This window comes from Cydia fagiglandana, chromosome 16 (assembly GCF_963556715.1).
Source record: "Cydia fagiglandana chromosome 16, ilCydFagi1.1, whole genome shotgun sequence".
NCBI lineage: Eukaryota > Metazoa > Arthropoda > Insecta > Lepidoptera > Tortricidae > Cydia > Cydia fagiglandana.
Window position 1 is genome coordinate 2,180,637 of NC_085947.1, and position 27,999 is coordinate 2,208,635.

Here is a 27,999-nt window from a genome sequence, read left to right on the forward strand (position 1 = left end):
TTAACCCGTTTAGCGAGGAATTATATTCGTGCACGTTATTTAATCTGCGAATTTGGTTTGAAAGATGTTCACGGGTTGATTCACCTTTCAGAGATTTCAAGGGATAATCGAATTATCTCTTACGTTTTCTTATCCAAATATGGCGAAACCACAAAGGGGGAATGACGAGTTTGAGTTGTAGGTAAATGTAGGTATGTAAACCTTAGGCAGGCAATATTTTTAATTTGTGAAAATTTATGATATTTTTACTCGGAATCATGAGCTCTTTCTATCCTAATAGGAGAAAAATAGTGTCCCAAGGTTTTTATTTCCATTCCGTTACCATTTTTCATAGACTTTGTATGGCGGTCACGGAATGAAAAGATCGAAAAATGTATGGAAATTTTGGGACACTTTTATAAAATAACACTTTTTTAGAGATAAGACCTATCTTATCTCTGGGAAAACGCGCATTTAGCTAGATCGATTTATCGCCCCCGAAAACCCCCATATAGCAAATTTCATCGAAATCGTCAGAGCCTGAGTCCACCGAAATATGTAAATAAATAAACAAGAATTTGCTCATTTAATGGTATATTACATAGATTAGATAGATGTGGGGCTCCCATACACAAATCCTGATTTCTTGCCGTTTTTTGAGTAATGGTACGGAACCCTTTGTGCGCGAGTCCGGCTCACACTTGGCCGGTTTTTATAATAACTGTTGGAGCAAAATTACTCAGTGGCAAAGTACATTTTACGGTTTAACCCAAACATTTGATATCGAAATAACCTCGCTTAGCGTGAATTTTAATAAAATGAGATTTGGCGGGATTTAACTAAGCCGAAGCGGAAAAACCGCGGACTAAGCAGGCCCACTAGCGCATAAACGCAATAGGCCTGTTCAAACAGGTCTGGGTGATGTGGAACAAAACCTAGCACATGATATTTATTAGAAGAGCCAGGGTCCTGGTCTCCAGCAGAATAAGTGGAACTGATAGTCAACGCCAGTAATAGGTTTACACTATATTGTGCCAGTCTGGTACATATGCAACCTCCAATACGCCCTCTTAAACTATTACGGACATACATAATCACTATTGTACTCGTCTGTACTCGGTACATAAAATAAAATTTATATTCTAAACTATCGTGCCTGACTGTATCCAGACATAGAAATCCGCCAACAAATTAAATCGCATTAAAAGAAAAACTAGAAAAATTATTCTATTACCTAACACAAAACATTAAAAAACATTAACACATTATAGTATCAAACACCTAACTACTACTCATAACCTATTAGAAGAGCCAGGGTCCTGGTCTCCAGCAGAATAAGTGGAACTGATAGTCAACGCCAGTTTTGGGTAGAATCAATATATTTTCTATTCAAACATTGACAGTACATTAGACAGTAGTAGGTTTACACTATATTGTGCCAGTCTAGTACATATGCAACCTCCAATAATATTTAGAATAACTTTTTTTTTAACATTTGTTTCTTGTATATAGTTTCTTCTCGGTCGTGCACTCTTGTTATGGCTCCTCTACAAGATGGGTTAGCGCCGGCCACTCCAAGGGACGCTGTGGTATGGGTCATGCTGTAGAATGAGATAGCAATAACACTTGCTCCCTCTAACGCATAAATGCGTCCCTTGGATAGATGACGCACATGGCTGGTCTTCATTTCTAGTTTTGTTGGTGGACTTCAAAGTTTTTTACGACGTTTCTCCATTTCTGACGGTTGATAGCGTTGCGAGTGTAGTCGACTACGGTTGACTTTGTCATTATTTTTAAAAGGTCGGTCCATCGCGTAGGAGATCGGCCTCTGGATTTTTTTCTGGATTGGATCTGGCCCTGTACTACCAGCCTTTCCAATGATTCCACAAGTATATAGTATTTAATACCAAAAATGGAATTAATTGATGCCTTCCACGATACATTCAGTACCAGCGTGTTGCAAAATTTGCGTATACATATATGCTGAGTGACATTTATTTTGTTGTTATGTATTAGAATAAGATATAGATATTATATCCTATTAGTCTTTGGCCCATCGGCGGAAAGTCGCCAGCCTGTCGGTATTCTACAGGTTGCACTTCGGGGAGTGTGCCCAAGAGCTACACGAGCTTATTCCACCGTCCCCATTCTACCATCGGACTTTTAGACGCACGGCCGGTTTCCATCCTTACTTGGTAGATATTCCACCAATTCGCACGAAGCGCTTTGCTTCTACTTTCCTTATGCGCACTGCCAAGGAATGGAATTCCTTGCCGGCGTCTATATTTCCGTGTTCTTATAACCCGGCAACCTTCAAATCAAGAGTGAACAGGCACCTTCTGGGCGAGCTCGCTCCATCGTAGGCCACGTCTACGCCTCGGCTAGTCTGTGGCCATGAGTAAGCCCATTCATAATAAAAAAAAATATATAGATATTATATCTATAGTTTTTTTTTAATTTCCCACCAAATAAACTTCTTTTATTCAATTCTATATATTTAAAATATTTAAACCTAAAAATGTCACATATCCGGTTCATAACTGGCGCAGTCACAGCGCGCTCATGCTAGGCACGCCGTGTGACGTGACGGGAAATACCACTGGCTATAAATTTAGCCTGCTGTGGTCACATACATACAAACATACATATATACAGGGTGAACTATCCAAATGGGTCGGTGTGTGGATGAAATTAGAGATTTGTGTTCAGGATTATGAGGTTTTATACAGATAATACTTTATTACGTAATCAAAGAGGCTGATTCGAACGTACACTGGCATCAGAATGATATCTGAAGGTTAGCTGGAAGAGATCCCTTTTAGGGATAAGTTCGCCTTCGTACATAACATTTTTATTTTTGTTTTGTTTTTGTCCATTTTATGTAAACCTGTTTATGTGCAATAAAGTGACATACATACATACATACATACATATCTGGATGCTGTCAGTTGGCTATCGTGAGTCTCGTCATTTGTTCTATGCGTGCTATGCGTTCGTATTGGCATACATGTACGGACAAGTACGAACGAAATACACGATAACTTTCAATATAATCTGCCAGTCTACGTTCGAATTGTCCTATATGTTAGGAATATTAGGAATTACATAACATTAGAGATAGTTTATTTTTGTAGTAGGCATGAGCTTGATGAATGTCAAATAAAGCTACATAGGCTCTTACCCTCTCTGCCCGAGAAAATCTAAATTCCACTTAAATTGAAGGAGGGTGTCCCAATATGCGACCGGTAAAAAACTCGGCAAGACACATCTTTTCAGTAACTGCTGCAAACATTTTCCATTAATATAAAAGTCAGATTGGTAGTGGTACATTAATGTGACGAACCGTGGAAACCTGTGCACGAGTGGCAATATTTCCCCAACTTATCAGAAGCCTTAAAGTATGTAGAGTTAGACCAAGAAAAGTCTGCAGCGATTTTGACAGAATACGCAGTGTAAGTTTAGTGTTATGTCATAATTTCATAGAAGTGTGACGTTTTAAATAACACTAACACTGCGTACTCGTATGCTATCAAAATCGCAGCAGACTTTTCTTGGTCGAACTCTGCCTATAATGAATCCTTTCATAGTCAAACTATTCCGCGTGACACTTAACCTAATGTCCACCTTTCACTTCAATTATCCGCCTTATAACTATCATAACAAGGTTTAAAATAGAATGATTGACTGAACTCTGATTAGCATTGATTCGCTCTCCAACACTCGACATGGACGTATTGGCTTTGTAACTGATTCTGATAACTGTGACGTTGAAAATTGAATCATAAATCATTAGTCTGAAGGTTGATTTTAGATGTTATTCTAAAGATGAGAATATTAATGATGTTCAAACTAGTGCATGGAAACTGGATTTAGATTAAATACGAGTTACAATTTTGGATTTAACGTAATTATACTGAAGCAAAAATTACAAAAAAAAACAGGACAAGTGCGACTCGGACTCGCCCACCCAGTGTTCCGTACCATTTGATGTTATAGCGGCAACAAAAATCATTTGTGAAAATTTCAACTGTCTAACTCACACGGTTCATGAGATACAGCCTGGTGACCGACAGACAAGCGGGCAGTGGAGTCTCAGTAATAGGGTTCCGCTTTTACCCTTTGGGTAAGGAACCATAAAAAAAGAATAAGCTAAGTTTTAGGTTACCCATATCATAAATGTGAACATGTGATGATGTGCGCTGAAGTGGCAATGGGCAGGCCACATTGCGCGCAGAGAAGATGGCCGATGGGGTCGAAAAATGCTCGAGTGGAGACCACGGACTAGCAAGCGCAGCGTAGGACGTCCACTCATAAGATGGACAGACGACCTTGTTAAGGTCGCCGGAAGACGCTGGATGCGAGTCGCTTCCAACCGGTACGAATGGAGGTCCATGGGGGAGGCCTATGTTCAGCAGTGGACGTCTTATGGTTGAGATGATGATGATGATGATGATGATGTGTTATGGCTTATCGATAAAGGAACTTTTTTTTAATGTGTTACGGGATTAAGCTAAAAGAAATCACATCAGGTAATTCCAACAATAGGATAAATTTCGCCACTTTGGCCATCTGATGCTGACTGCGGAACCAGTATTGAGATACCTGTTAATATTATTCCAAAACCGGTATATTAATCCGTTCATTAAAAAACCGGTTAATTGATGGGACGTGAACTAAGAAATTACGTTCTAGTCCTAACCGGTACGAAAAGGGAACGGAATTTTATGGTTTGTGGAGTGTGTATAATACTGGTTACTCTCAGCTTTCGGAAACTTTCGTTTTAACTCGTTGTCATACGTGAAAGAGACAGCAATACTCTCTCGTTCTATCTTGCTTCGATATTTTCAATTTAACCGGTTAATTTCGTTCCACAAAAACTGAAGGCGAAAGAATTTGGCATAATTCCGTATTACACTAGAACAGTTCCTTCACAGATATCCGAAAACGGAAACAATAGTACATTTCGATGCTAGTGCGGAAGGCATGTCATTACTTCACGAGTACCGAGATATCTTGCCACGAGCCGCAGGCGAGTGGCAAGACTCGGGACGAGTGAAGAATGACATTTCCGCACGTGTATCGAACGACGTTTTTTAATACAGTTGCGAAAAAATAAGAAAAACATTGTTAATCGTACACTAAACAAAAGTGGTAACAGTGACAGCTCGGTTAGACGTCGTCTTTAAGTATATTATATCTATGGGCGTTTGGCAGCTATTCCGTTCCATTCAGTCAACTTATTAAGAACGGAATTTTCAATATTGAATATTAAAAAATAAACGTGTTATAATGATGAAGAGGTAAGTAATTAAATATGAAATATGTAATATTTTTCGTATTCTTACATTAACGGTAGGTTTTTATGCTGATTACGACGTTTAAAGGAAACTAATATTAACACTCATCATCATCAATAAGTAGTCGTGAATTGGAACAAGTATAAATTTAAAAAAATTGGAAAAGTAAAAAGCACTAGTTCGAGATAACCAACTTTCCGCACGTTAAACAGCTACGTAAAGTAGCACTTTTTGAGCAACTGTATTAAAAAATCCTTTTCGTTCTCAGGTGAATGAACGAAACCGGTTTGAAAATAAATCGGTTCCGAGCGCTAGATTTTACATCTTTCGCACAATACAACTCATATATGATACGGAGTTGGATATAAAACTTTTTGATTACCTCATTTCCAACATAATTGCTTTCTTTACGATCTCGAAATTAACTTCACGTATAAAACCGGATATTAAAAGATGAGTGAATTCTACGGCTATTATGGGGGATGTCAAATTTTCTCTGCAATATTTTCATAATACGACATTTTATGTACATGACAAGGCAATCAATTTCTCATAAGGGGCACAGATTATCAGTTCGCCGGACGATATCAGCCTGTCAGTGGTTTGCCACTGTTCACCTTTTGAAATTAACTGACAGGACCTAATAACAAATAGGGAACACTACAGTTGCCTCCAGAATCTCGCGAACTAAATTGACAGGTCAATGTGCACAAATGATACCACAGTATGGCCAGTGCTGTGCATATCGATATTTAAAAAAAAGTTTGAATTAGAGAATATCGCGAATGTATCTTTAAGTAATTTATTTTACAAATGTAACTTGGTATTTCGAAAATTCTGCAATTTAATAGTAATAGAGACAAGGATATTGAATAAACATAATTATTATTGTAATTAAATAGTTATTAATTTATTTTGTTTCATTTGTTAGGAAAACTTACAGCTAGAATAGCAAGTAAGGTGATAACATAGAAACAATGATTTTGGCTCCAAATACAAAAAAAGGCCGGCCCTGATGGGGAAATATTTCGTACAATGTGATTAATTTCTCATTTAATTTGTGTCATCAACTGGTCACATGTATAAAATTAAATCACCAATTTTAGATTTATGGCGACAACCGAGCTCTTGAAATAAACAACTTGCCCCAAACCTGCATAGAGTCAGACCAAGAAAAGTCAGCAGCGGATTTGAAAGCCCACGCAGTGCACGAGTTATTTTAAACGTCAAAATTTTATGAAATTATGACGTACTAGCTGTTGCCCGCGACTTCGTCCGCGTGGAATCTTATCTTCAACATTTTACATCTTTAGTACCTATAATTTTCATATCCAAGCAATGTTGAAATTAAGTACTTTTCTTTTTTAGCAAGTTGTATGAAGTTTTAAGTAAAGTGGATTTTGATGTTGGTTGCTGAAATTACTTTTCTTGTATTCTCATAATAGGTACCTATGCCCTTATACAAAGATTCAAGTTCCGCATTCCGCACTCACAAAATATCTGATCTCCATTCAAACTTTCAACCCCTTTCTCACCACCTTGGGAGATGATTTTCAAAAATGCTTGAATTAGTTTTCATGTTTTTTAAATTATTACCTTTTTTTCCAAAAAGTTAAAGTTCCTAACTTAAAATTAAATTTACACCCCAAGGCGAATTTTCATCCCCTTTTTAGCCCCCTTAGGGACTGAATTTCCAAAAACGTTGCAATTACTTTTTTGTAATCGGCTATTATGTCTTTCTAAGAAGTTTCAAAGCATTTTTTTTTTTTTTTTTTTTTTATTATGCATGGGTTTACTCATGGCCACAGACTAGCCGAGGCGTAGACGTGGCCTACGATGGAGCGAGCTCGCCCAGAAGGTGCCTGTTCACTCTTGATTTGAAGGTTGCCGGGTTATAAGAGCACGGAAATATAGACGCCGGCAAGGAATTCCACTCCTTGGCAGTGCGCATAAGGAAAGTAGAAGCAAAGCGCTTCGTGCGAATTGGCGGAATATCTACCAAGTAAGGATGGAAACCGGCCGTGCGTCTAAAAGTCCGATGGTAAAATGGGGACGGTGGAATGAGCTCGTGTAGCTCTTGGGCACACTCCCCGAAGTGCAACCTGTAGAATACCGACAGGCTGGCGACTTTCCGCCGATGGGCCAAAGTCTGAAGCTTAGCCGTTAGCTTCTTGTCGCCAATCATCCTCCTGGCTCTGCGCTCCACTGAGTCCAAAGCGGCGAGTTGGTATTTAGCTGAGCCATCCCACAGGTGGCTGCAATACTCCATACACGACCGGACTTGAGCTTTGTAAAGTGTTAGAAGCTGTCCAGGTGTGAAGTATCGCTTCACCTTATTTAGGACGCCCAGCTTTCTGGCCGCAGTTTGTGCTTTAGACTCAATGAAGCTGCCGAAGCCGAGGACTGAACTCAGCTCCATGCCGAGGAGTTCCAGGCTGTCGGTAATAGGTACAGATGCACCCCGGAAAGAAGGAGTCAGGTCGAATGGACTCCGTTTTGCGGAAAATAGACACGCCTGCGTTTTGGAGGCATTGAACGTGACCAGATTGTCATCACCCCACTGGGAAACGAGACTAAGGGTCAAGTTCATTCGCTCAACCATGGCCTCTCTCTGTGAACGTATATCCTCCCTGCTGTCCCCTGCACTAGCCAAATATCTCTCAACAACCGTACTGTCATCTGCATAACCTACAATGCTGGGTTGCAGCATGTCGTTAATGTGGAGCAGGAAAAGGGTTGCGGAGAGAACAGACCCCTGAGGAACACCGGCGTCAATGGCCATGAGGTCCGAAGAGCAGCCATCAATAACTACTCTGATCGACCGTTCACTCAAGAAATCAGATAGCCAGCTACAAAAATCAGCAGGGATGCCGTAAGCAGGAAGCTTGCTAAGGAGACTTGCGTGCCAAACCCTGTCAAAGGCCTTCGAGATGTCCAGTGAAACAGCAAGCGCTTCACCGTTCCTCTCGATGGCCTCGCCGCAGCAGTGCGTGACATACGCTAAAAGATCCCCAGTAGACCGACCTCGGCGAAAGCCATATTGACGGTCACTGAGCAGATCATTTGCTTCGAGGTATGCCAGCAGTTTGCCGTTAAGTACCCTTTCCATGACTTTACAGAGCATGGAGGTAATGGCGATTGGTCGGTAATTGCAGGGATCAGCACGACTACCCTTCTTGGGTACTGGCTGCACGTTTGCAAGCTTCCAGGATTTCGGCACCGTTCTTGTTTGGAGAGAGAGGCGGTACAGGCGTGTCAGTACAGGAGACAACTCAGGCGCACACTGCTTTAGTACACGTGCAGGTATACCGTCTGGTCCATTGGCCTTATTCACGTCAAGATTCAGCAGAGCTCTGCGTACCTCTTTTTGATGTATAGCAATTCTCTGCATAGAGGAACTGCAATGAGGTAGCGTAGGTGGAAGTTTTGAGCCTGCATCTAGACGTGAATTGCTCGCAAACAGAGAAGCAAACAAGTTAGCTTTCTCTGTCGCGGAGTGGGCCAGTGTCCCATCAGGTTTCTGCAGAGGTGGCAATGTGGGTCGGCAGAAGTTGGATTCGACCGCTTTCGACAGGGACCAGAACCGCTTGCTACCAGGAGGGTAGGAGGCGAGTTTGGCCCCTATTCGACTGACGTGGTCGAATCGAGCCTTTCGAAGCACCCGTTTGCAGGACTTGGCAGCTGAGTTAAAGGCTTTTTTCTTCGCGCGAACCCTCTGTGCTCCAGCTTTGGTATCGCGGGCTAGTACCCAAGCCTGGTATGCAGACTGCTTAAGAGCCTCGGCTCGAGCACAGTCCGAATTGTACCATGCTCGGGTCTTGTGATCGAGCGATAGGTCGGAGAACGGAATGAAATATTCCATTCCCTGCCGAATCACATCCGCAACAGCCTCAGCAGAACAGGAGGGGTCACCCGAAGAAAAACAGACCTGCTGCCAGGGGAAAGACGCAAAGAAATGCCGCATCTCATCCCAGTCCGCTGACTCGTATCGCCATACTCTCCTCGTGCCCCTAGGGCAGAGATCAGGAGGAGAGTGGATCGACACGGATTTCACCAGACAGTGATCGGACGATCCTAGCGGAGCTGAGACCGAAACCGAGTGCCTGTCTGGATCAGTTGTCAGCAGAAGGTCAAGGCAATTGGGTGTATGGTCAGTAACATCCGGTATCCGCGTCGCAACATTTACCAGCTGGGTAAGGTTTAGGGATACAGCAAATTTGCGCGCTTCCCTCCCAGCGTGGCAAGTATTCTTGTACGGGAACAGCCACTCCTCGTGGTGGGCGTTAAAGTCCCCAAGGAATACGAGTTGAGCCGCGGGGTACCGCTGTTGGGCTTTATCTGCCATCTCAGTAAGGTGGTCAAAGAGCCTAGTTGTCTCCTGGTTTCCGCTGTGCGATCGGTAGACACAGGCATACAGAGTTTTCTCTGAGCCCGAGTCGACCATAATCCACAAAGTGGAAAACCCGGCAGCCTCAAAGCAACGGAGACGCTTGCAGCAAATGTCGTCGCGGACGTACACACAGACCCCAGCACGTGCTCTGAACTTATGTTCCAGTGAGTAGCCTGGGTAGTTGAGGTACGATGCGTCCGCTGGGGTTTTGATTTGCGTCTCCGTCAAAAAAGAATAGGTGCGGTTTTTCGGTTTCAAGATGGTGGTGGACCGGATCGATATTTGAGTGCAACCCCCTGATGTTGGTGAGGTGCACTTTCAATGGGAGGAAGTGCATTTGTAATGGATTCAAACTTTGAACCCCATTTTAACCCTGTTAGGGGATGAATTTCACAAATCGCTGAAATCACTTTTATTGTCTTCTAATAGTATCCCCAAATACAAAGATTCAAGTCCCGCGCTCGAAAAAATGTTTGATATCCATACAAACTTTCAACCCCTTTTTCACCACCTTAGGGGATGAATTTTCAAAAACGCTGAAATGAGTTATCTTGTATTTTAATTTAATACGTTTTTACAAAGTTTCAAGTTCCTTGCTTAAAATAAAATTTGCACCCGCAGACGAACTTCCATCCCCTTTTTAACCCCCTTAGGGGTTGAAATTCCAAAAACGTTGCAATCACTTTTTTTTGCAATCGGCTATTATGCCTTTCTAAGAAGTTTCAAAACCATTTGTAATGGATTCAAACTTTTAACCCCTTTTTAACCATGTTAGGGGATGAATTTTACAAAACGCTGAAATTACTTTTCCTGTCTTCTAATAATATCCCTAAATACAAAGATTCAAGTCCCACACTGGAAAAAATGTTTGATATCCATACAAACTTTCAACCCCTTTTTCACCACCTTAAAAAAAAAAATATTAAAATTCATTTATTTCGAGTATCTGTGACTCATAAGTACATACACAATTCAAATACAATTATTATCATTAAAACAAACACTAAACACATACTTAATATTATAATTTTCAAAATTACTGCAACCTACCTTAGGGGTTGAATTTTCAAAAACGCTGAAATTAGTTTTCTTGTATTTCAATAACATATCTTTTAACGAAGTTTCAAATTCGTAGCTCAAAAGAAAACTTTAAACCCCATACAACCTTTCATCCCCTTTTTAACCCCCTTAGGGGTTGAATTTCTCAAAATCGCTTCTTATCTCTTGTACACTTTATAAATGCAATCTGGTGTGCAAATTTCAACTTTCTGGCTTTTGTAGTTTCGGCTCTGCGTTGATGAATCAGTCAGTCAGTCAGTCAGTCAGTCAGGACACTTGCATTTATATATATAGATAAACAACACTTACACTGCGTGGGCTGTCTAAACCGCTGCAGGCTTTTCTTAGTCCGACTCTAGGATAGAAATCTGTCAGTTTCGCATCCGCATCTCCTGATTTGATCGGTAACGTCACATCACAATCTTACAATTGAATCAACCACTTTTCTCGTCACAATCATATAAATCGAAATCGGTTGTGACCCCTTTATAATTATAACTTGGGTAGTAATTGCAATAACTTACCTACTTATCGATATCATTTTATCGACATATACCCGTGACTATTTTTTCTTTGCTATTCCTGGTATCATTTTATTTGTCAAACTCATGTCAATTTAGTTCGCGAGTTTCTGGAGGCGACCTTAGGCAAAGCTCTGCGTAGGTGGCACCTTTGTGGCACATACAGTAAACAAACCACATTGACACATCACACGTCACGTCAATCACATGGCCTATCGCGAAATAAAACAATCGGAATTTCCTTATCTAATCTCTCTATCACTCTTGCATATTTGAGCGATAAAGAGGCAGATAACTAAATCTCGTTTACCGGTAGGCGTTTGTTAACAAACCGCCTTGATGCATCAATGTCATATTTTATTGTTTGTGAAAACTTGTCAAAAAACACTTTAAGGCACAGTATATTGTATAAGTTAAAGTGACATTCCATTTCCAACTGCAGCTGCAATACTGTTCATTTTACTAAGGAAACGCGTCGCTGTCACTGTCAATTTCCATAGTAAAATGAACAGTATTGCAGCTGCAGTTGGAAATGGAATGTCACTCTTAATCTATGAATTTACCGAGTCAGTAGTGCTGCACTCTGGCGGCAGAACATTGCAGTAATGTCCCCTCAAGGGCAACGAAAATACTAATTTGCCTACATTAAATATATTTGGTTTGTAATTGTATCTCGTATTGTTTTAAATAAATTAATTTAGTTTGAGTTTGAATAAAATAACACGCATTACTCACATTAATTACCTTCAATTGTAGTAAATTTACATTTTATCTCGACCAAAGGTATTATATAAACAAGGCAACAAATTACATTAAACTAGTTTCGCTCAATTGCTATGTAGTTAAATTAATCGAGTAAATTTTGAATACGGATTTTCCTAAAAAAACCGGCAAAGTGCGGGTAGGACTCGCATTTGTAGGGTTTCGTACATAAGTCCAACTCACGCTTGACTGCACATTTCTATTAGGTTTTCCTGTCATCTTAGGTAAAGAACTATGAGTATTTTTTAGATCCAGTAGTTTCGGAGATAAAGGGGGGGGGGGATAAAATTATAAATAAAATATGTCCATCTTTGGGTCACTAATTTAAATAGGTAGGTCTATGTGTACCAAATTTCAACTTAATTGGTCCAGTACGGACCAATAATGGTCCAGTGTGGACGGACGGACAGACAGACAGACGCACGAGTGATCCTATAAGGGTTCCAGTTTTTCCTTTTGAGGTACGAAACCCTAAAAACGTGTACCTACATCAGGTAGGTATGCTACTAAAATGTATATTACACTAAAATGTATTTTTTAATACAGTTGCTCAAAAAGTGCTACTTTACGTAGCTGTTTAGCGTGCGGAAAGTTGGTTATCTCGAACTAGTGCTTTTTACTTTTCCAATTTTTTTAAATTTATATTTGTTCCAATTCACGACTACTTATTGATGAGTGTTAATATTATTTTCCTTTAAACGTCGTAATCAGCATAAAAACCTACCGTTAATGTAAGAATACGAAAAATATTACATATTTCATATTTAATTACTTACCTCTTCGTCATTATAACACGTTTATTTTTTAATATTCAATATTGAAAATTCCGTTCTTAATAAGTTGACTGAATGGAACGGAATAGCTGTCAAACGCCCATAGATATAATATACTTAAAGACGACGTCTAACCGAGCTGTCACTGTTACCACTTTTGTTTAGTGTACGATTAACAATGTTTTTCTTATTTTTTCGCAACTGTATTAAAAAACGTCGTTCGATACACGTGCGGAAATGTCATTCTTCACTCGTCCCGAGTCTTGCTCGGTACTCGTGAAGTAATGACATACCTTCCGCACTAGCATCGAAATGTACTATTACAGTACATAATGGTGCTACTTTACCGCACTAGTGCGATAATTAGCACATTACGTAACATCGATAAACCTGTTATCGACGTTTATTATTATTAACGGTAAATAAATATTTAAAATAAGTAACTACTAGTTGCTACGTAAGTTACCGAGAAATTTCAATAATTCAAATCAATTAAAAAGCGGTACATAATTTCTTTATTACATTTATTTTATATTCAGTTCTTAAAAATTAAAACTTAAACCTGTAGTATACGGCGCTAAAAGAATAGAAAACTACCAATGTATCTAAAGAGAAGAAGATATCGAACGTGTTGTGTATTTCGCGGTAGCTATCTTCTTATAAAATGTAATAAATATCTATTTAAGTATAACGTTAAGGCACAGACAAGACATCCACCATGACTGAGCATAGTCGCGCTACCCCCTCTGCCACGCATACGGTAAACTCCATGTTCGAGTCGAAAGTGTCTTTGTGTGACGTCCGTGTCCTTGAACGGACCAATCACGGCACGGGACTTCACTCACCTCGTTCCACGCACCCCCGCATTTTTGGCATCATCGGTTGCATGAAATAATCGGTCTAGAGGATTCCTAGTCTATGCGTTAAGGTAACATCGATAACAGACATGTCCATATTTTTTTTTGTTGATCATTTTATTTTGCCACAAAAACTTCTATGTCTGAAAATGTTGTACCGTAAAACGGGGTGAGTAGGTTTCGCGGGGAGAGGTGGGTTATGAATGGGGAGAGAAGGTTTGAGAGGGGGGTGAGAAGGGATTTTAAGGCTACTGCTACAAAAAATAATGTATTCCAATTTAAAATGGAGCTATAGTAATACGCATAATAAAAAAAAATCGATCCAACAATCTTCCAAAATCACCTTTGTATGAAAACCCTCTCACCCCAAATACGAGGCACTACGGGATGAGGTGGGTTTTCCTCTTTATCGTCAAAGTTATGAAATGGAACTACCCAAAATAAAATAAAAACTAAAATACAAACGTCCTGAACACTTATTATATAGGTACACCGTTCAGTTTTCATATGTAAAAATAAAATGTTATCGAGGTTTGAATTTCAGTTTTGACCCTACTCATCCCATTTTACGGTACTCAAGGCATTATTGGAAAACCTAATTGCGTAGGGGGATTTTATAATTTTGATTTAATGAAATAGTTATGAATGAATAGAATGAATAGTTTGGAATAGAATGAAATGTGGTTTTACGAGCTAGTGTGATGAAAAATGAGTTTTATCACCGTAAACACGCGGATGACAACGAGTTAAAGTACTCGTAAAGTGGCGTTGCCTTATCTTGCTTTGTTCCTATTTGTATTCTACCGCCGTGGGGGCATTAACTGCGGCCTGGTGAGTAAGCGGGCCGATAAGAGATGTATATGTTGTATGTGGTGCTAAGGGTATAAGGGGCAATAGAGTATATTTAGATATTTATACCTACTCACACTATAACTATAATTACAGCATAAATTATTCTAAAGTAATCTACACGAATTTATAATATGATCGTCCCTATTATTTTCATTACATTATTTATATTTTTATTAACAAGCTTTTATTAGGTCGACCTGTATGTAACTAACTATGTAATGGAATCTAAGGTAATTAATTTAACCATCTTCCAAGGATCGTAGCGTCATGAAAATTGGCAGCTGTATGTAGTTCTGATGACAATACAATTATAAGGTACTGTCGAACTGATCTGATGATGGAGACAGGAGGCGACCATAGGAACTCTGTGATGAAACAACGCAACCTAATTGTGTTAGGGGTTTTTAGAATTGTCTCGATGAGTATTAGTTGTCTGTCGTAAGAAAAGTACAGTCAGCGATAAAAGCTTGTACCAAAACTGAAATTTTTGCCAAAAACTTATTACTAAGAAGAGAAGTTGTAAGTACTTACTTTCTTAGAGCGTTTTCACACTGCATCATCTACTCACATTACTGGTGTTTCTTTTGCCGTGTCTCCACTACCCTAAAGTTGTCTGGAAGAGATCGCTCTTTAGCGATAAGACCGCCTGTTGTCTACCATAGTTTAAGTTATGCTTAATTTGTTATCATGATCTTTTTCATATTGGTGAGCAATAAATAATACCTATTTGTATTTGTATTGTATAATATGACTAGGGACCCGATTCGGATTTTGAAATAGACATCTATTAGATATCTTTTAGACATCACCAAGATACGATAACGATATGTTTAATACGATCTAACCTGTCAAATTTGACATTTGCGCGATTCTGGAGATACTCTTGAACGATTTCCACAGGATATGACTTAGAGATCTAATTCACATCTAATAGCGCAGCGCAATTCGGGCAACCAATGTCACTTTTACGTTAGATAGAGTAAGATATCTATTAGATGTAAATTGGATCTCTAAGTCATATCTTGAAGTTCGAATACGGCAAAAAGAATAGCATTAGGACTTAAAACTTTATGTGAAACAAAGGGGCCCCAGCGGGCCGCTATCATCTTCCAGCGCGCCTGGCTCCTGGATAATCGTTGATTTACGGCTATCAGCGCCGAGTGATTTAACCGGCGCCATTTTGTTTTTCCGCGCACGTGATTTCTCTTAAGTTTTATGTGATTTCCTTGTTATTGTTTTTCTTTCTTTTATTTAATAAATAAATATTTTAGGACAATTTTATTTAACACATATCGACTTCCCAATTCAGGAACAAATTAATATGTTTTTTTGAAAAATAAATAAGTAAGGATTGGCCGAGTTAAGTACCTAAGTAGTATTTTTTTTTTCACAATTATTAACTTGTATAAAAATATTTCATACTAGACGTATAATAAAGTTCGAATCGAGCCGTTTGACACGTTCATTGCTAGCGCGTGCTACGCGCTACGAGCGTAGCTGATAACATGGGAAAATGCGTATGTAGCGAAAAGCGACTACGAGTGACTACGGGTTGCTAGTAGCGAATGCGTTAATAACAAGCATCATCAGGCGTGACTCACTCCACGATTTCGTCGCGTCGCTACAAGTACATGCGGCCCACACCAATTTTGGTGTCTAGCAGTAGTGGTTGCCACGCACCGCTACGGAACGGACGACTGCTCGCACTGGTCATATCTGTTGTAGACGCGTTTTGTTAGAAAATGATCCTTCTGTACCTAGTACTATTATTTATTCTGTGGCATCACTGTTGTATTCGTGCCCCGACAGCACACTTATAGCTACCGGGTAGATATATAGCTACCTGTATTTGTATACCTCTTCTCAAATTTCAAAGAAAGTGACGCCGCGAGGTAACGCAATAAAGAAACTACAAAGTGAGTTGTGCCGTCGAAAGCGACGGCCTCTGAACAGAAAATGCGGCGGCGTATAAACAGAAAATGCTCTGAAGTTGAAGCAAAAATGCTCCTGTTATAAATCTAATCAAAAATCATTTAGCCTATACCGGGTGTGGCCTGTAATATGAGCAAAACATTAAACTGTAGGCTGTACTCCTCATACTGACTAACATTTGTTCAGCGACTTTTAAAAATAACTTGTGGTTTGATTTTTAATACACTTTAAAGTTTATTCTAAGACGCAATGTATTGCGAATTTTGTTTTGTTTAAGGCGTGACAAGCAACGTCAATCACAATGATATGGCGTGGCGGTGGCGTCCATTGAAGATAATATTTATTTTGTATGAAAAATAGGGAGTCAAATACTTCATAATTTTTAAAAGTTTTAGAACAAAAGTGTCACCGTTTGAGAAGTACAATGTATGTTTTAATTACCTATTTACCCATGTTACAGGCCATACCCGGTATATGATACTTCATACCCATACCTTAAAGACCTAATAAACCTACATACAGCAATTATAACATTTATAACCTTCTCTTAATTTTTTTATTAGCCTATAAGAGTGTCCCACTGCTGGGCAAAGGGGAAATTAATTTCTACGATAAATAGGAAGTCTAAAGACTTCATAATTTAAAAAAGTAAATAAAATATTAGTTTTATCGTTTTAGGAGGTTACACAATGAAGGCCGCAAAAATATCTGCCACGATCTTATTTGTAGAGCCACAAGAGCCTGTCACATGTTATGTTTTAATTATCTCCTCGTGTTACAGGGCCAGGGCCTCACCTATTAACAGTAGCCCTTCCCACCCTATAATCTTAACCCTAAACTCAATCAATCCAAGTTTGCCCTTGGCAAATTCATCCCCCCTTTATTTGTCAAGTTATCCGTAAGAAAATTCCAATCTCTATCAATTACCCCTAATTACCCCCCGGTATTAGGCGGTGATAAATATAATTTGTCAGTGGAGACTTGGCGATAACTAGGGGCCCGATTCGGATTATGAAATAGACATCTATTAGACATCTTTTAGACATCACCAAGATACGATAACGATATGTTTAAGATCTAACCTGTCAAATTTGACATTTGCGCGATTCTGGAGATACTCATGAACAATTTCCACAGGATATGACTAAGAGATCTAATTCACATCTAGAATAGATATCTTACTCTATCTAACGTAAAAGTGACATTAGTTGTCCGAATTGTGCTGCAAAAGAGAACTAGTTGATATCTAAAATATAACGTATCTAGAATGGATCTAGAACGTGTCGTCTCTTGTGAATATCTTGAAGTTCGAATACAGCAGTAGGGATGGCGGGTAGACCAAGGTCATTCAAAAGGTGAAGAATATTTATTTATAATAATAATAATAATAATAAAATGTTTTATTGCAGGCATTAAAAAAACCCATACACATCTTACAAAATTAACTATAGACTAGCTTAACTTTAACTAAAATTCTAATAATAAGTATTAAAATAAAATTCAATATTATTTCCGGTTCTCGCTCTGGTGAACAGATAGCCAGTGCCTAAAAACATGACTATTTGGATTCTCACTTATCGTCCTCAAAATTTCGTTTTTGGAGCTTCTAATAGCTTCCCAAAAGGAGGCTACTCTGGCTCTGAGGATAGCGAAGAAGTCAGGTACTCTGGCCGCCGCAAACATGTCTGATGCACTACAGTATCTAGGCTTGTGCATCAGGATACGATATGCATCATTATATTGTACCCTGATGCTACTGTACGCCCTCCTCGTGTACCTAGTCCATAACTGGCACGTATAAAAGCTTTGGCAATATGCTTTAAATACAGCTACAGAATAAATAATAGTACTAGGTACAGAAGACTCACTCTCTAACAAAACCCGTCTGTTACGATCAGGACAGATATGGCCGGTAGGTGGCGACAGCGCCACGCGCGGCTTAGGGCCACCCCACATTTAGCGTCTTTCGAGCGTTGGCGTCTACAACTCTATGGCCGCTGCTCGACGCAACGTCGACGCAACTGCGCGGCGACGTCATTTTCCATAGCACTGACCAGACGCCGACGCTCGAAAGACGCTAAATGTGGGGTGGCCCTTATGGCTAGCCACCAAAATTGGTGTGGAACGGATACTTTTAGCTACCTGTAGCAAAGCGACGAAATCGCGGAATGAGCCACGCCTGATACAGCCCAGTAAAGAAATATAGACTAAGACCAAGAAAAGTCTACAGCGATTTTAAGAGCCCACGCAGTGCAAGTGCTATTTATACGTCATAATTTCATAGAAGTTTGACGTTTAAAATAACACTTGCACTGCGTGGGCTTTCAAATTGTCTGCAGACTTTTCTTGGTCTAATTCTTCTACTTGAAATATTCCTCACATCTCTGCGTAAATCAGAAAGCATCCCGGGGAGGAAATTAAAACAATTTCACTTCCGAGATCTTTCCGTTGAAGAGAATCACATCTGACATGGCGCGCTTTGCGAACTTGCAAATTTATTTTGAACTTTGACTTTGTAGCAGTAGGGTTCAAGGTTGAATGATTGGACGTGACATGCTGACGTGTATTAGTATTTTAGGTAAAGTTGATATAGGTTGAATATATTATACTCGGTTAAGCTAAATAAGGGCGGGTTGCACCGACCATAGTTGAGGGCCGGACTATCGACACTCAGCAGCGAACATGAGACTTCCCATAAAATAATAAGTTTTTGGCAAAAATTTATTTTTTGGTACAAGATTTTATCGCTGGCTGTACTTTTCTTACGACAGACAACTAATACTCATTGAGACAATTCTAAAAACCCCTAACACGATTAGGTTGCGTTGTTTCATCACAGAGTTCCTATGGCCACCTCCTGTCTCCATCATCAGATCAGTTCGACAGTACAATATTATTGTATTGTCATCAGAACTACATACAGCTGTCAATTTTCATGACGCTACGATCCTTGGAAGATGGTTAAATTAGTTACCTTAGATTCCATTACATAGTTAGTTACATACAGGTCGACCTAATAAAAGCTTGTTAAAAATTAGATAACTCTTTAACGGTGACAGACGGTTTGGTACAGTCAAGGAATTTAAATTCCGACCCATTTCGTACTTTGTCACAGTGACAATCAATATGAAAGCCGCTAGAGACCTCATACGGTTGTCACTGTGACAAAGTACGAAATGGGTCGGAATTTAAATTCCTTGACTGTACAACCGACCCTTAGCACAGAGTAAATAATAATACTAGGTACAGAAGATTCACTCTCTATCTAAATATCGCTATCGCTCTTCCGTATTAGTGCGACAGTGACAGTTGCGTTTCGATCGCTACGAAGCGTGAGAGATTGGCATTTTGGCTACCCGGCCTGTTACGATTAGGACAGATATGACCACTATGTGCCGACAGCGCCACGCGCGGCTTATGGCTAGCTACCAAAATTGGTGTGGGACGGATGTACTTGTTGTGTTGCAAAGCGACAAAATCGCAGAGTGAGTCACGCCTGCCCTTAGTGTGTAAAAGCTTCATACAAACATAACCACACACAAAGTTAGCTAACTCCCCGAAATCCCTTACGTAGGTAAGGGAATTTCCGACGACATATCTCAAATTAATGTCGATGTCAAAGGTGAGCGATAAATTCCCTACGATAAATAACGGTACATTTTGATTGGATACAGCGACGGCCTTGCAGGTGTGTTGTCTTAGGCGTGTGTAACTTACGCAGAAGTTACAGGAGCAGATGATTCACATGCTAACGGCCCGATTCTAACTTTAAGATACGTCAATTAATAGATCTAGTAACGATATGGATTAGATATGTCAGTGCCAAATGTGACGTTTCTGCAAACAAATACGTCACTTTTGACACTGACACATCTAATCCATATATCGTTTCTAGATCTTTTAATTAACGTGCCTTACTCGTAAAATTCGAATCCGGCAGTAAATCATTCGTAACTTTTGTTTTACAAGCTTTTATTTAATTTCGTTTGTATGCATGTTACACTCGTATATGGGAGTTTTCAGAAAAAATGGTACCATTTACTTTTTTTCGATAAACCATCGACTTTTGGGTTGTTTAGACTCAGAATCACTATTAGGCCAAGCAATAAGAAGTTATAGAGGGAAATGCTAGGAACACAATTTTTGACTACGTAACTTTGTTTGGACTAGTTAGGAGGTGAACATATCAAAAGTCCCCGGCCGTAGCCCCGGTGCTGGGGGGTAGAGGGGGGAAAGAAGGTCTCATTTTTCGGTTTTTCACTTATATCTTGGAAATTTTGCGTCTTAGCGACATGACTGCTAAGACAAACCAAAAGCTGATAAAATTTGTTACAAGTTTTATTCAGTCAAGTTTTTCGATATCTTGAATAGTTTTTGAGATATCCGCTCTTGAAAGTTTATTTAGGGCTTTCAATTTTATCTTGATATCTACATTAGTGACGCTGCTAGACCGTGTTTGGTATCATTTTCGTATAAATCGGGGGTGCTGAATTCAGTTTTGGTATCACATTGACACCATTCCTAAGAAAAAACATATAAACTTTAAACAAATACCTTTTTTTTTAAATTCCTCTTCACGCTTAAACCGCTCAACCGATTTAATTGAAATTTGGTATACAAATATTTCGAGTCCCAAGACAGGACATAAGATACTTTTTATCTCAATAATCATCCTTTAAAGTTGTGAAATGGAGTATGGGGGGAATTCAACTTCGTCGACGAAACTGAATTCCTGAGGTTAATACTGCTCAAGGTAAGGTTTGAAGTCATGTTTGGTATCACTTTCATCTAAATCACAGATGTATTCCGTCCTAAATTTCATTTAAACCGGTTCAGCGGTTATTGACTCCCCATACAAACTTCCACCCCACTTTTCACACCCTCAAAAGATGCTTTTGGTTATAAAAACTATCCTATGTCGTGTGTCGAGATTTAAACTATTTCTATACCAAATTTCAACGAAATTGGTTCAGCGGTTTAAGCGTGAAGAGGGATTTAAAAAAATATTTATTTTTAAATTTTGGTTTTACTTCGGAATGGTGTCAATGTGATACCATAAATGAATTCAGCACCCCCGATTTATACGAAAATGAAACCAAACATGGCCTAACAGCTTCACTGACGTAGATATCAAGATAAAATTAAAATCCCTAAATAAACTTTCAAGAGCGGGTATCTCAAAAACTATTCATGATATCGAAAAACTTGACAGGATAAGACTTGTAACTAATTTTATCAGCTTTCGGTTTGTCTTAGTAGTCATGTCGCTAAGACGCAAAGTTTCCAAGATATGAATGAAAAACCGAAAAATTCGACCTTCTTACCCCCCTCTACCCCCCAGCAGCGGGGCTACAGCCGGGGACTTTTGATATGTTCACCTCCTAACTAGTCCAAACAAAGTTACGGAGTCAAAAATTGTGTTCCTAGCATTTCCCTCTACAACGTTTTTTGAGCATTCATTTCTTGACCTATATTGAATGAGACAAAGAAAAACAATTTCCCTAGTTTTCATACAAGTTTTAGGTGTCAGTTTTGTAACGGTCCATACAAATAGTGTGTGAAAATGCGTTACTTAAAAAGTGACAAGTTTTTGCCGTAACCCGGGGTTAACCGGTTAAACCTGGAGTTACCGTGTTTATTAGTACATAGTAACACTAGGTTAACGGTTGATCCCGGGTTAGTAGCTAACCCTGGATGGGTACAAGTGGCGCTGACACATAGGGTTGTCCCATTCAGCGCCAAAAGTAACATGCACCTAATTTATTTTTTACCGTAAAACCCGGAAATCTCCCTAACCTCAATAAGCCTATGTGTACCGCTTTTCCCTGTCTAAGATAATAAAGCCAGCCAGTCTTCCCCATAAAGTTTTTATGGGTAACGGATTTATATTCAGGATACAATGTCCGTGTAACATGTTGTTGTTGTTGCGTTGTTTTGAGTTTTTGTTTGATTTTATTGGCATTGATTATGGTGATACCGTAAATCTTAAAAAAAAAAAACTGAAATAAATGTCATAATATACTAAGAAAAAGTGACCAAGGCCTCTAGTGTCCCAGGCTGGAATCGAACCGTCGGAGTTTGCTATCGCGGCAGGTGCCTGTGCCATTCGGCCACCGGGCCACAGCGGCATAGGTCGAATTTTTCCAAGTGCACTTCTTACTGAAGGCTCATGGCGCCCCATGGCCATTCTTAAAGTAGAACAGTATGGTTCGAGCTTCTAACTTGATCATCTCAGGTGATACCGAGTTAGTGAAAGGGATTATTATTAGAGAGATAGCGAGAGAATATTTTCTGAAAATAATTTAATTAGTTCTAATACTTTCTAAGATTTCTAAGGGTCACTAGCACCATTCACTAACCCGGGGTTTACCGGTTGAACCTTTGCGTTACCATGGTTACCAGTACAATTTGACACTAGGTTAACGATTTAACCGGTTAACCCCGGGTTAGTGAGGTGGTGCATTTGGCCCTAAGATTTCTAAGATTGAATGCCGTCAGGTTGGCTGTAAGCTTTTTCGCTAATGATATACAATTGTACATATTTAACACTTAAAGTCGGTTCGGGCACAATTTGGTCACGGTTAATCTTCTCCTCTCTTCGCTCGTCGTCGCACCTAGTTTTCGACAGAATACCGTGAACTTATAATGTGATTTACCTCACAATTTCTTAAAAAATACTTCGACGAATTGTATTATTAAATTGAAAATAATCGTATATTTAATGTGTGTGGGTATTTTTGAAGAAATTGTTAGGTATATCACCTTTTAAATTTTGTCTCCATTCAGCCCCAAACATCCCTGTTGACGGTATTCCAATATTCGTGCCAGTCACAGACAAAACATCCTCTAGACTGAGCATAGTCGCGCTACCCCCGCTGCCATGCATACGGTAATTTTACTCCATGTTCGAGTCGAAAGTGTCTTTGTGTGACGTCCGTGAACTCGTTCGTCGTTTGAACGGACCAATCACGGCACGGGACTTCGCTCACCTCGTCCCGCGCACCCCCGCATTTTTGGCAGCATCGGTTGCATAAAATAATTGCTCTAAACTACGTCTAGAGGATTCCTAGTCTATGGTGCCAGTTGAGTATGACTCACGTTAAACTCGGGCCGTGTCCGGGTTGGAGCTTCCGGCGCATCGTTTTCTATGGAAAGCACGTGATCAACTTTCATATCATAGAACAGTAAGCTTCGGGAGCTCCGGCCCGGACAGGCCCGGTCTAACGTGAGTCATCCTTTACCCTTCGCACTAAATCTATGCTTCGCATTATATCACCAATCTTTAAAATACTTAGGTAACAAATCTTAGGTATTCCCGAAACTTTCCCCCTTATCAAGCGTTAACTGAATTAGCGTCGTTAGCGTCTTCATTCAAATAATTTAAAAGCCTTGAACGTGACAACGATAAATATAAATTTAACATCGAAATTGGCTTCCCCGATTAAACGTCCCCGATTTGTTTTAAGGGTTAGTTTGGTTTAGGTTTTGAGGTACAACAAAACTTTCAAGTTTTGAACACATTCATTTATTTATTTATTGGAGCTTTCGTTATTCTACAAAGAATTATATAGATTTGATACAGTCGGCTCTCGTTAATTCAAACCGGCGATAATTCGAACCTCTCTATAATTCGAAGTTATCCCGAGTTCACTAGGAAACCTCTTTATATTTCGAAAAAAATTCATACATTTTTGAGCACTTGTTAATTCGAACAAAAAAATCATCGCCAAGTAACAAAACGACGCGTTAATTTGACCCCTTTGGCGTCAAACACTCGACAATTCGAAGTTATCAGATTGCACAGGTACGCACTTACTCTACATTCTGAGACAAGTTCAAGTTCATCTTTGCACGAGCTTTTGTTATTGTAAAAGCATTTCAGGCACTAGGTATTTTTGATTTAAAAAAAGTTATTGATCAGTCTCAGCAATGTGCTTTAAAATAAAACGCACACTTCCAGACACTTCTTATTAAAGACTTCTTCTGAAAGACTAATAATTAATTCACATTATGTATGTGCATGTAAATATGTAAGTATCTCTAACCTTTTGATATACATAAATAAAAAAATAGCAATTAATAAATCATAACTGATTATTACTCAGTAATTCGAACTTTCATAATTTTTCTGTCAAAAATTTCGAACCATTTGATATTTCAAACTCTCGATAATTCGTGATATTTGTAAAAGTCCCTTGAGTTTCGAATTAACGAGAGTGGACTGTACATATACAGTATGTAACTGAACGAAAACCAATTACTCAAACCCGTTAATGTTTTGGTCCTACTGAGCAACTTTTACTATGGGACCAACCCCGAAAACACGGAATGCGATTTCATTACATTGCGGTTTATAATCGGTCGGTTGGATTTGGATATAAGCAACAGTCCGCAATGTAACTGAAATGGCATGCGTCTAAATTAGCGTCTATATCAGCCTCCACGCTGGAGAGATAAGTATAATGCGAATTTTAATCCTTTATAAGGCAGAGGGAATATATTTCCCACCTGATTTTGAACTTTATTTCAAAGTGATAGAGTTCAATTTTGCATAATTCCTGATACCCTTATGCCTTATTAAGGGTTAATTCGTTTGTAGTGAGCGTTCCGAGTTCCGACTGAACATCTAGAGACCTTAGGAGAGAGAAGAGTTTTGGCCGAAGAGTGTCAAGTTCCGGCAGTTCCGCGGCCGGCTCCCAGACATTGTGGGATTACGTAATGCATGGCATTCATAATGTGATTTGTGGTGTTTAGTTTTAAAATATATTTTTATAATATGTATGCTAGTTAGTAGTTACGTGTTGAGATGGTTTGGACACGTGAATGAGTGAAAGAACGCTAAGAAAGGGAGTGTATAAGGGAAAAGTGGAAGTGGGAGTTGGAAGGGGTAGATCTCGGCGGAGTTTCTCTGATCAGATTGGGGAAATCCTAAAGAAAAGCCAGGTCAAGAGCACCCTAAACCGGCGAGCGTGTATGAGAAATGTTATGAAAGTGAAGGAAGCGAAAGAGGTATGCCGGGATCGCAGCATGTGGAAATCCGTGGTCTCTGCCTAACTCTCCGGGATATATGTCTGTATGTATGCTAGTTTTAAGGTATTTATGTAGTTGCCTGAAGTAAAAAATTACATTTTCATTTCATAAAGTGGTCCCACCTGCGCGCGCAGCTGAGCCTTATCCCGACCACTTTAACGGCCCCCCTAATAGCCGCTATTATAACTTTATCTTACATTAATTACTCTTTCAGCTCGGTGACGATTGTTTTATGGTTTTGGGTATTTTGTTGAGGGTTGAGTTTGAAGGTGTTGATTATTATAGGCGTAATAAATGATAACATTTTCACTATTTTTAGGGTTCCGTACCTCAAAAGGAAAAACTGAACCCTTATAGGATAACTCGCGCGTCTGTCTGTCTGTCCGACCATTCTCCCCCCCACCCCTTTATCTCCGAAACTACTGGGTCTAAAATTAAAAAAAAATACACAAAATAGTTCTTTACCTATATATCAGGAAAACTTATTAGAATTTACAGTCAAGGGTGAGTCGCACTTAGTTACTTAGTTTTTCATCCGACCCCTACTAAGGGTTTTTAAAAACATGTCATTCACAAATTTTATAGGAAAAAATGGAAAAATTACGCTTCCGGCGGCAAAAAAAAAATTGATGTCATTCACGTTCCACATAAATAAAAATTGAGTAATGTACGGAACCGGCCAAGTCTGACTCGCACTTGCCCGGTTTTTGTTTCATCCTGTATATAGGTACATAAATAGGTTTAAGGGTAAGTATTTTCGATATCGTGTTCTGATTAAATGAATTATTAAAAAATATAAACTATAAACATATTTATAGACCTGTCTATAAATACAGTTTTACCACCTTATTCATAAAAGCACTACAAGCCACAATCGTTTAGTTTATTTATGTTTTATCACTTTCTTGCAAATTCTAAAGTCAAAAAGACAGATTAAGACAAACGATTATTGGCTAATTGAGGTTCGTAGCGCGTTCATGAATAAAGGGGTTATTAATCTCGCTCACCGGTTAAGGCCTTAACGTATAATCTGTATCTTAAGGTATTTCAATAAAAGTAACCAAACCATTTGTGTCAAACCAAGGCAGTGGTGGCCGAGTGGATATGACGTCTGAATTTCAATCCGGAGGTCGCGGGTTCATATCCTGGCTCGTACCAATGAGTTTTTCGGAACTTATGTACTTACGAAATATCATTTGATATTTACCACTAGCTTTTCGGTGAAGGAAAACATCGTGAGGAAACCTGCGTACATCTGCGAAGAAATTCAAAGGTGTATGTGAAGTCCCCAATCCGCATTGGGCTAGCGTGGGGACTACAGCCCAAGCCCTCTCGCGCATGAGAGGAGGCCTGTGCTCAGCAGTGGGACGTATATAGGCTGAAATGATGATGATGATGAAACCATTTGTACATTTTCGGGTACTTAAAACATTTATTGGTTAACCGACCAAATACAAAACCGCCGTTCAGTCTCTGAACGACCTGACTTTAACCTACATTATTTGATCGTGTAATGTTTTCTTCTACCCACAACTGGCTTAAGGAGTCATTTGAGGGTAGATTTGTTATTATTTAAATATCTAAAGATACAGCTTACTGACTCTCGTCAAGCCAACATTTGGTTCTCTAGATAAAAGTAGTACATCACGGTACAAGTAGGAGAATTAGGCAATTCGCAACGAGTGGCGATAAATTAAAACATGACCGAACATGAGTTGCGAATTACATACACGCACGTGTACATACAACGTTTTACAGACATAATGCACGTAAAGTGCTAATTACAGCACTAGTGCTGTTAAAGTTAGTCCAATACAAAAAAAGTTCGTGGGGTCGTTACTCTACGTCTATCGGCTCGATTCGGGAAATGAATTAGAGACTCACTAGATATGAAATAGTAAAGATATGTGACGTTCCACTGCAAAAGGTACCTTATGTCTGGTGCCGCGGTTCGGGAAATTAAGTAATTAGAGATAAGATACGCTATTATTAACGCCGCTCCAATATTATCGCGGCGCTATGCAACGAAAGCGCCAGCCGCCATAAGGTACCTTTTTCCGTGGAACGTCACATATCTTTACTATATCGTATCTAATTAGTCTCTAATTCATTTCCCGAATCGCGCCGTATGTTTGAGACGCGTCGGTCGTAATAATTGTTTATTAAAATAGGTACGCAACATCGAATAACGTGTATTATTAATAACTAGGCAATTGAAATTCGTAATTAATTTGTATATGAAATATATTTACAATTTAATTCAATTACTTTGAATTTATATTTGTCATGTGCCTACAATTTATGACTAGCCTAGGTATTTACTATTAATTTGTATACACATTTATGTACATTAATTGACTCTTTGAAATTTGGAGACTATTTTAATGAAATCGTTGACAAATATTAATATTAATGATAGATTTTATAATTAGGGGATTTCAATTAGTGACAATTCTAAATATTAGTGAGAATAGTGAGAGAAAATATAATTTCCACTTTAAAATCAATAATTCAACATGTCATGTTTTTCATTGCCTCTAGAGTCTG

General features: G+C 39.2%; 1 long non-coding RNA gene across 1 annotated transcript in view; it reads right to left on the reverse strand.

Annotated features, from left to right (window-relative positions):
• Window positions 1–27,999, reverse strand: part of LOC134671719 (uncharacterized) — a 404,925-nt gene that overhangs the window by 294,362 nt on the left and 82,564 nt on the right. The window lies entirely within an intron of this gene.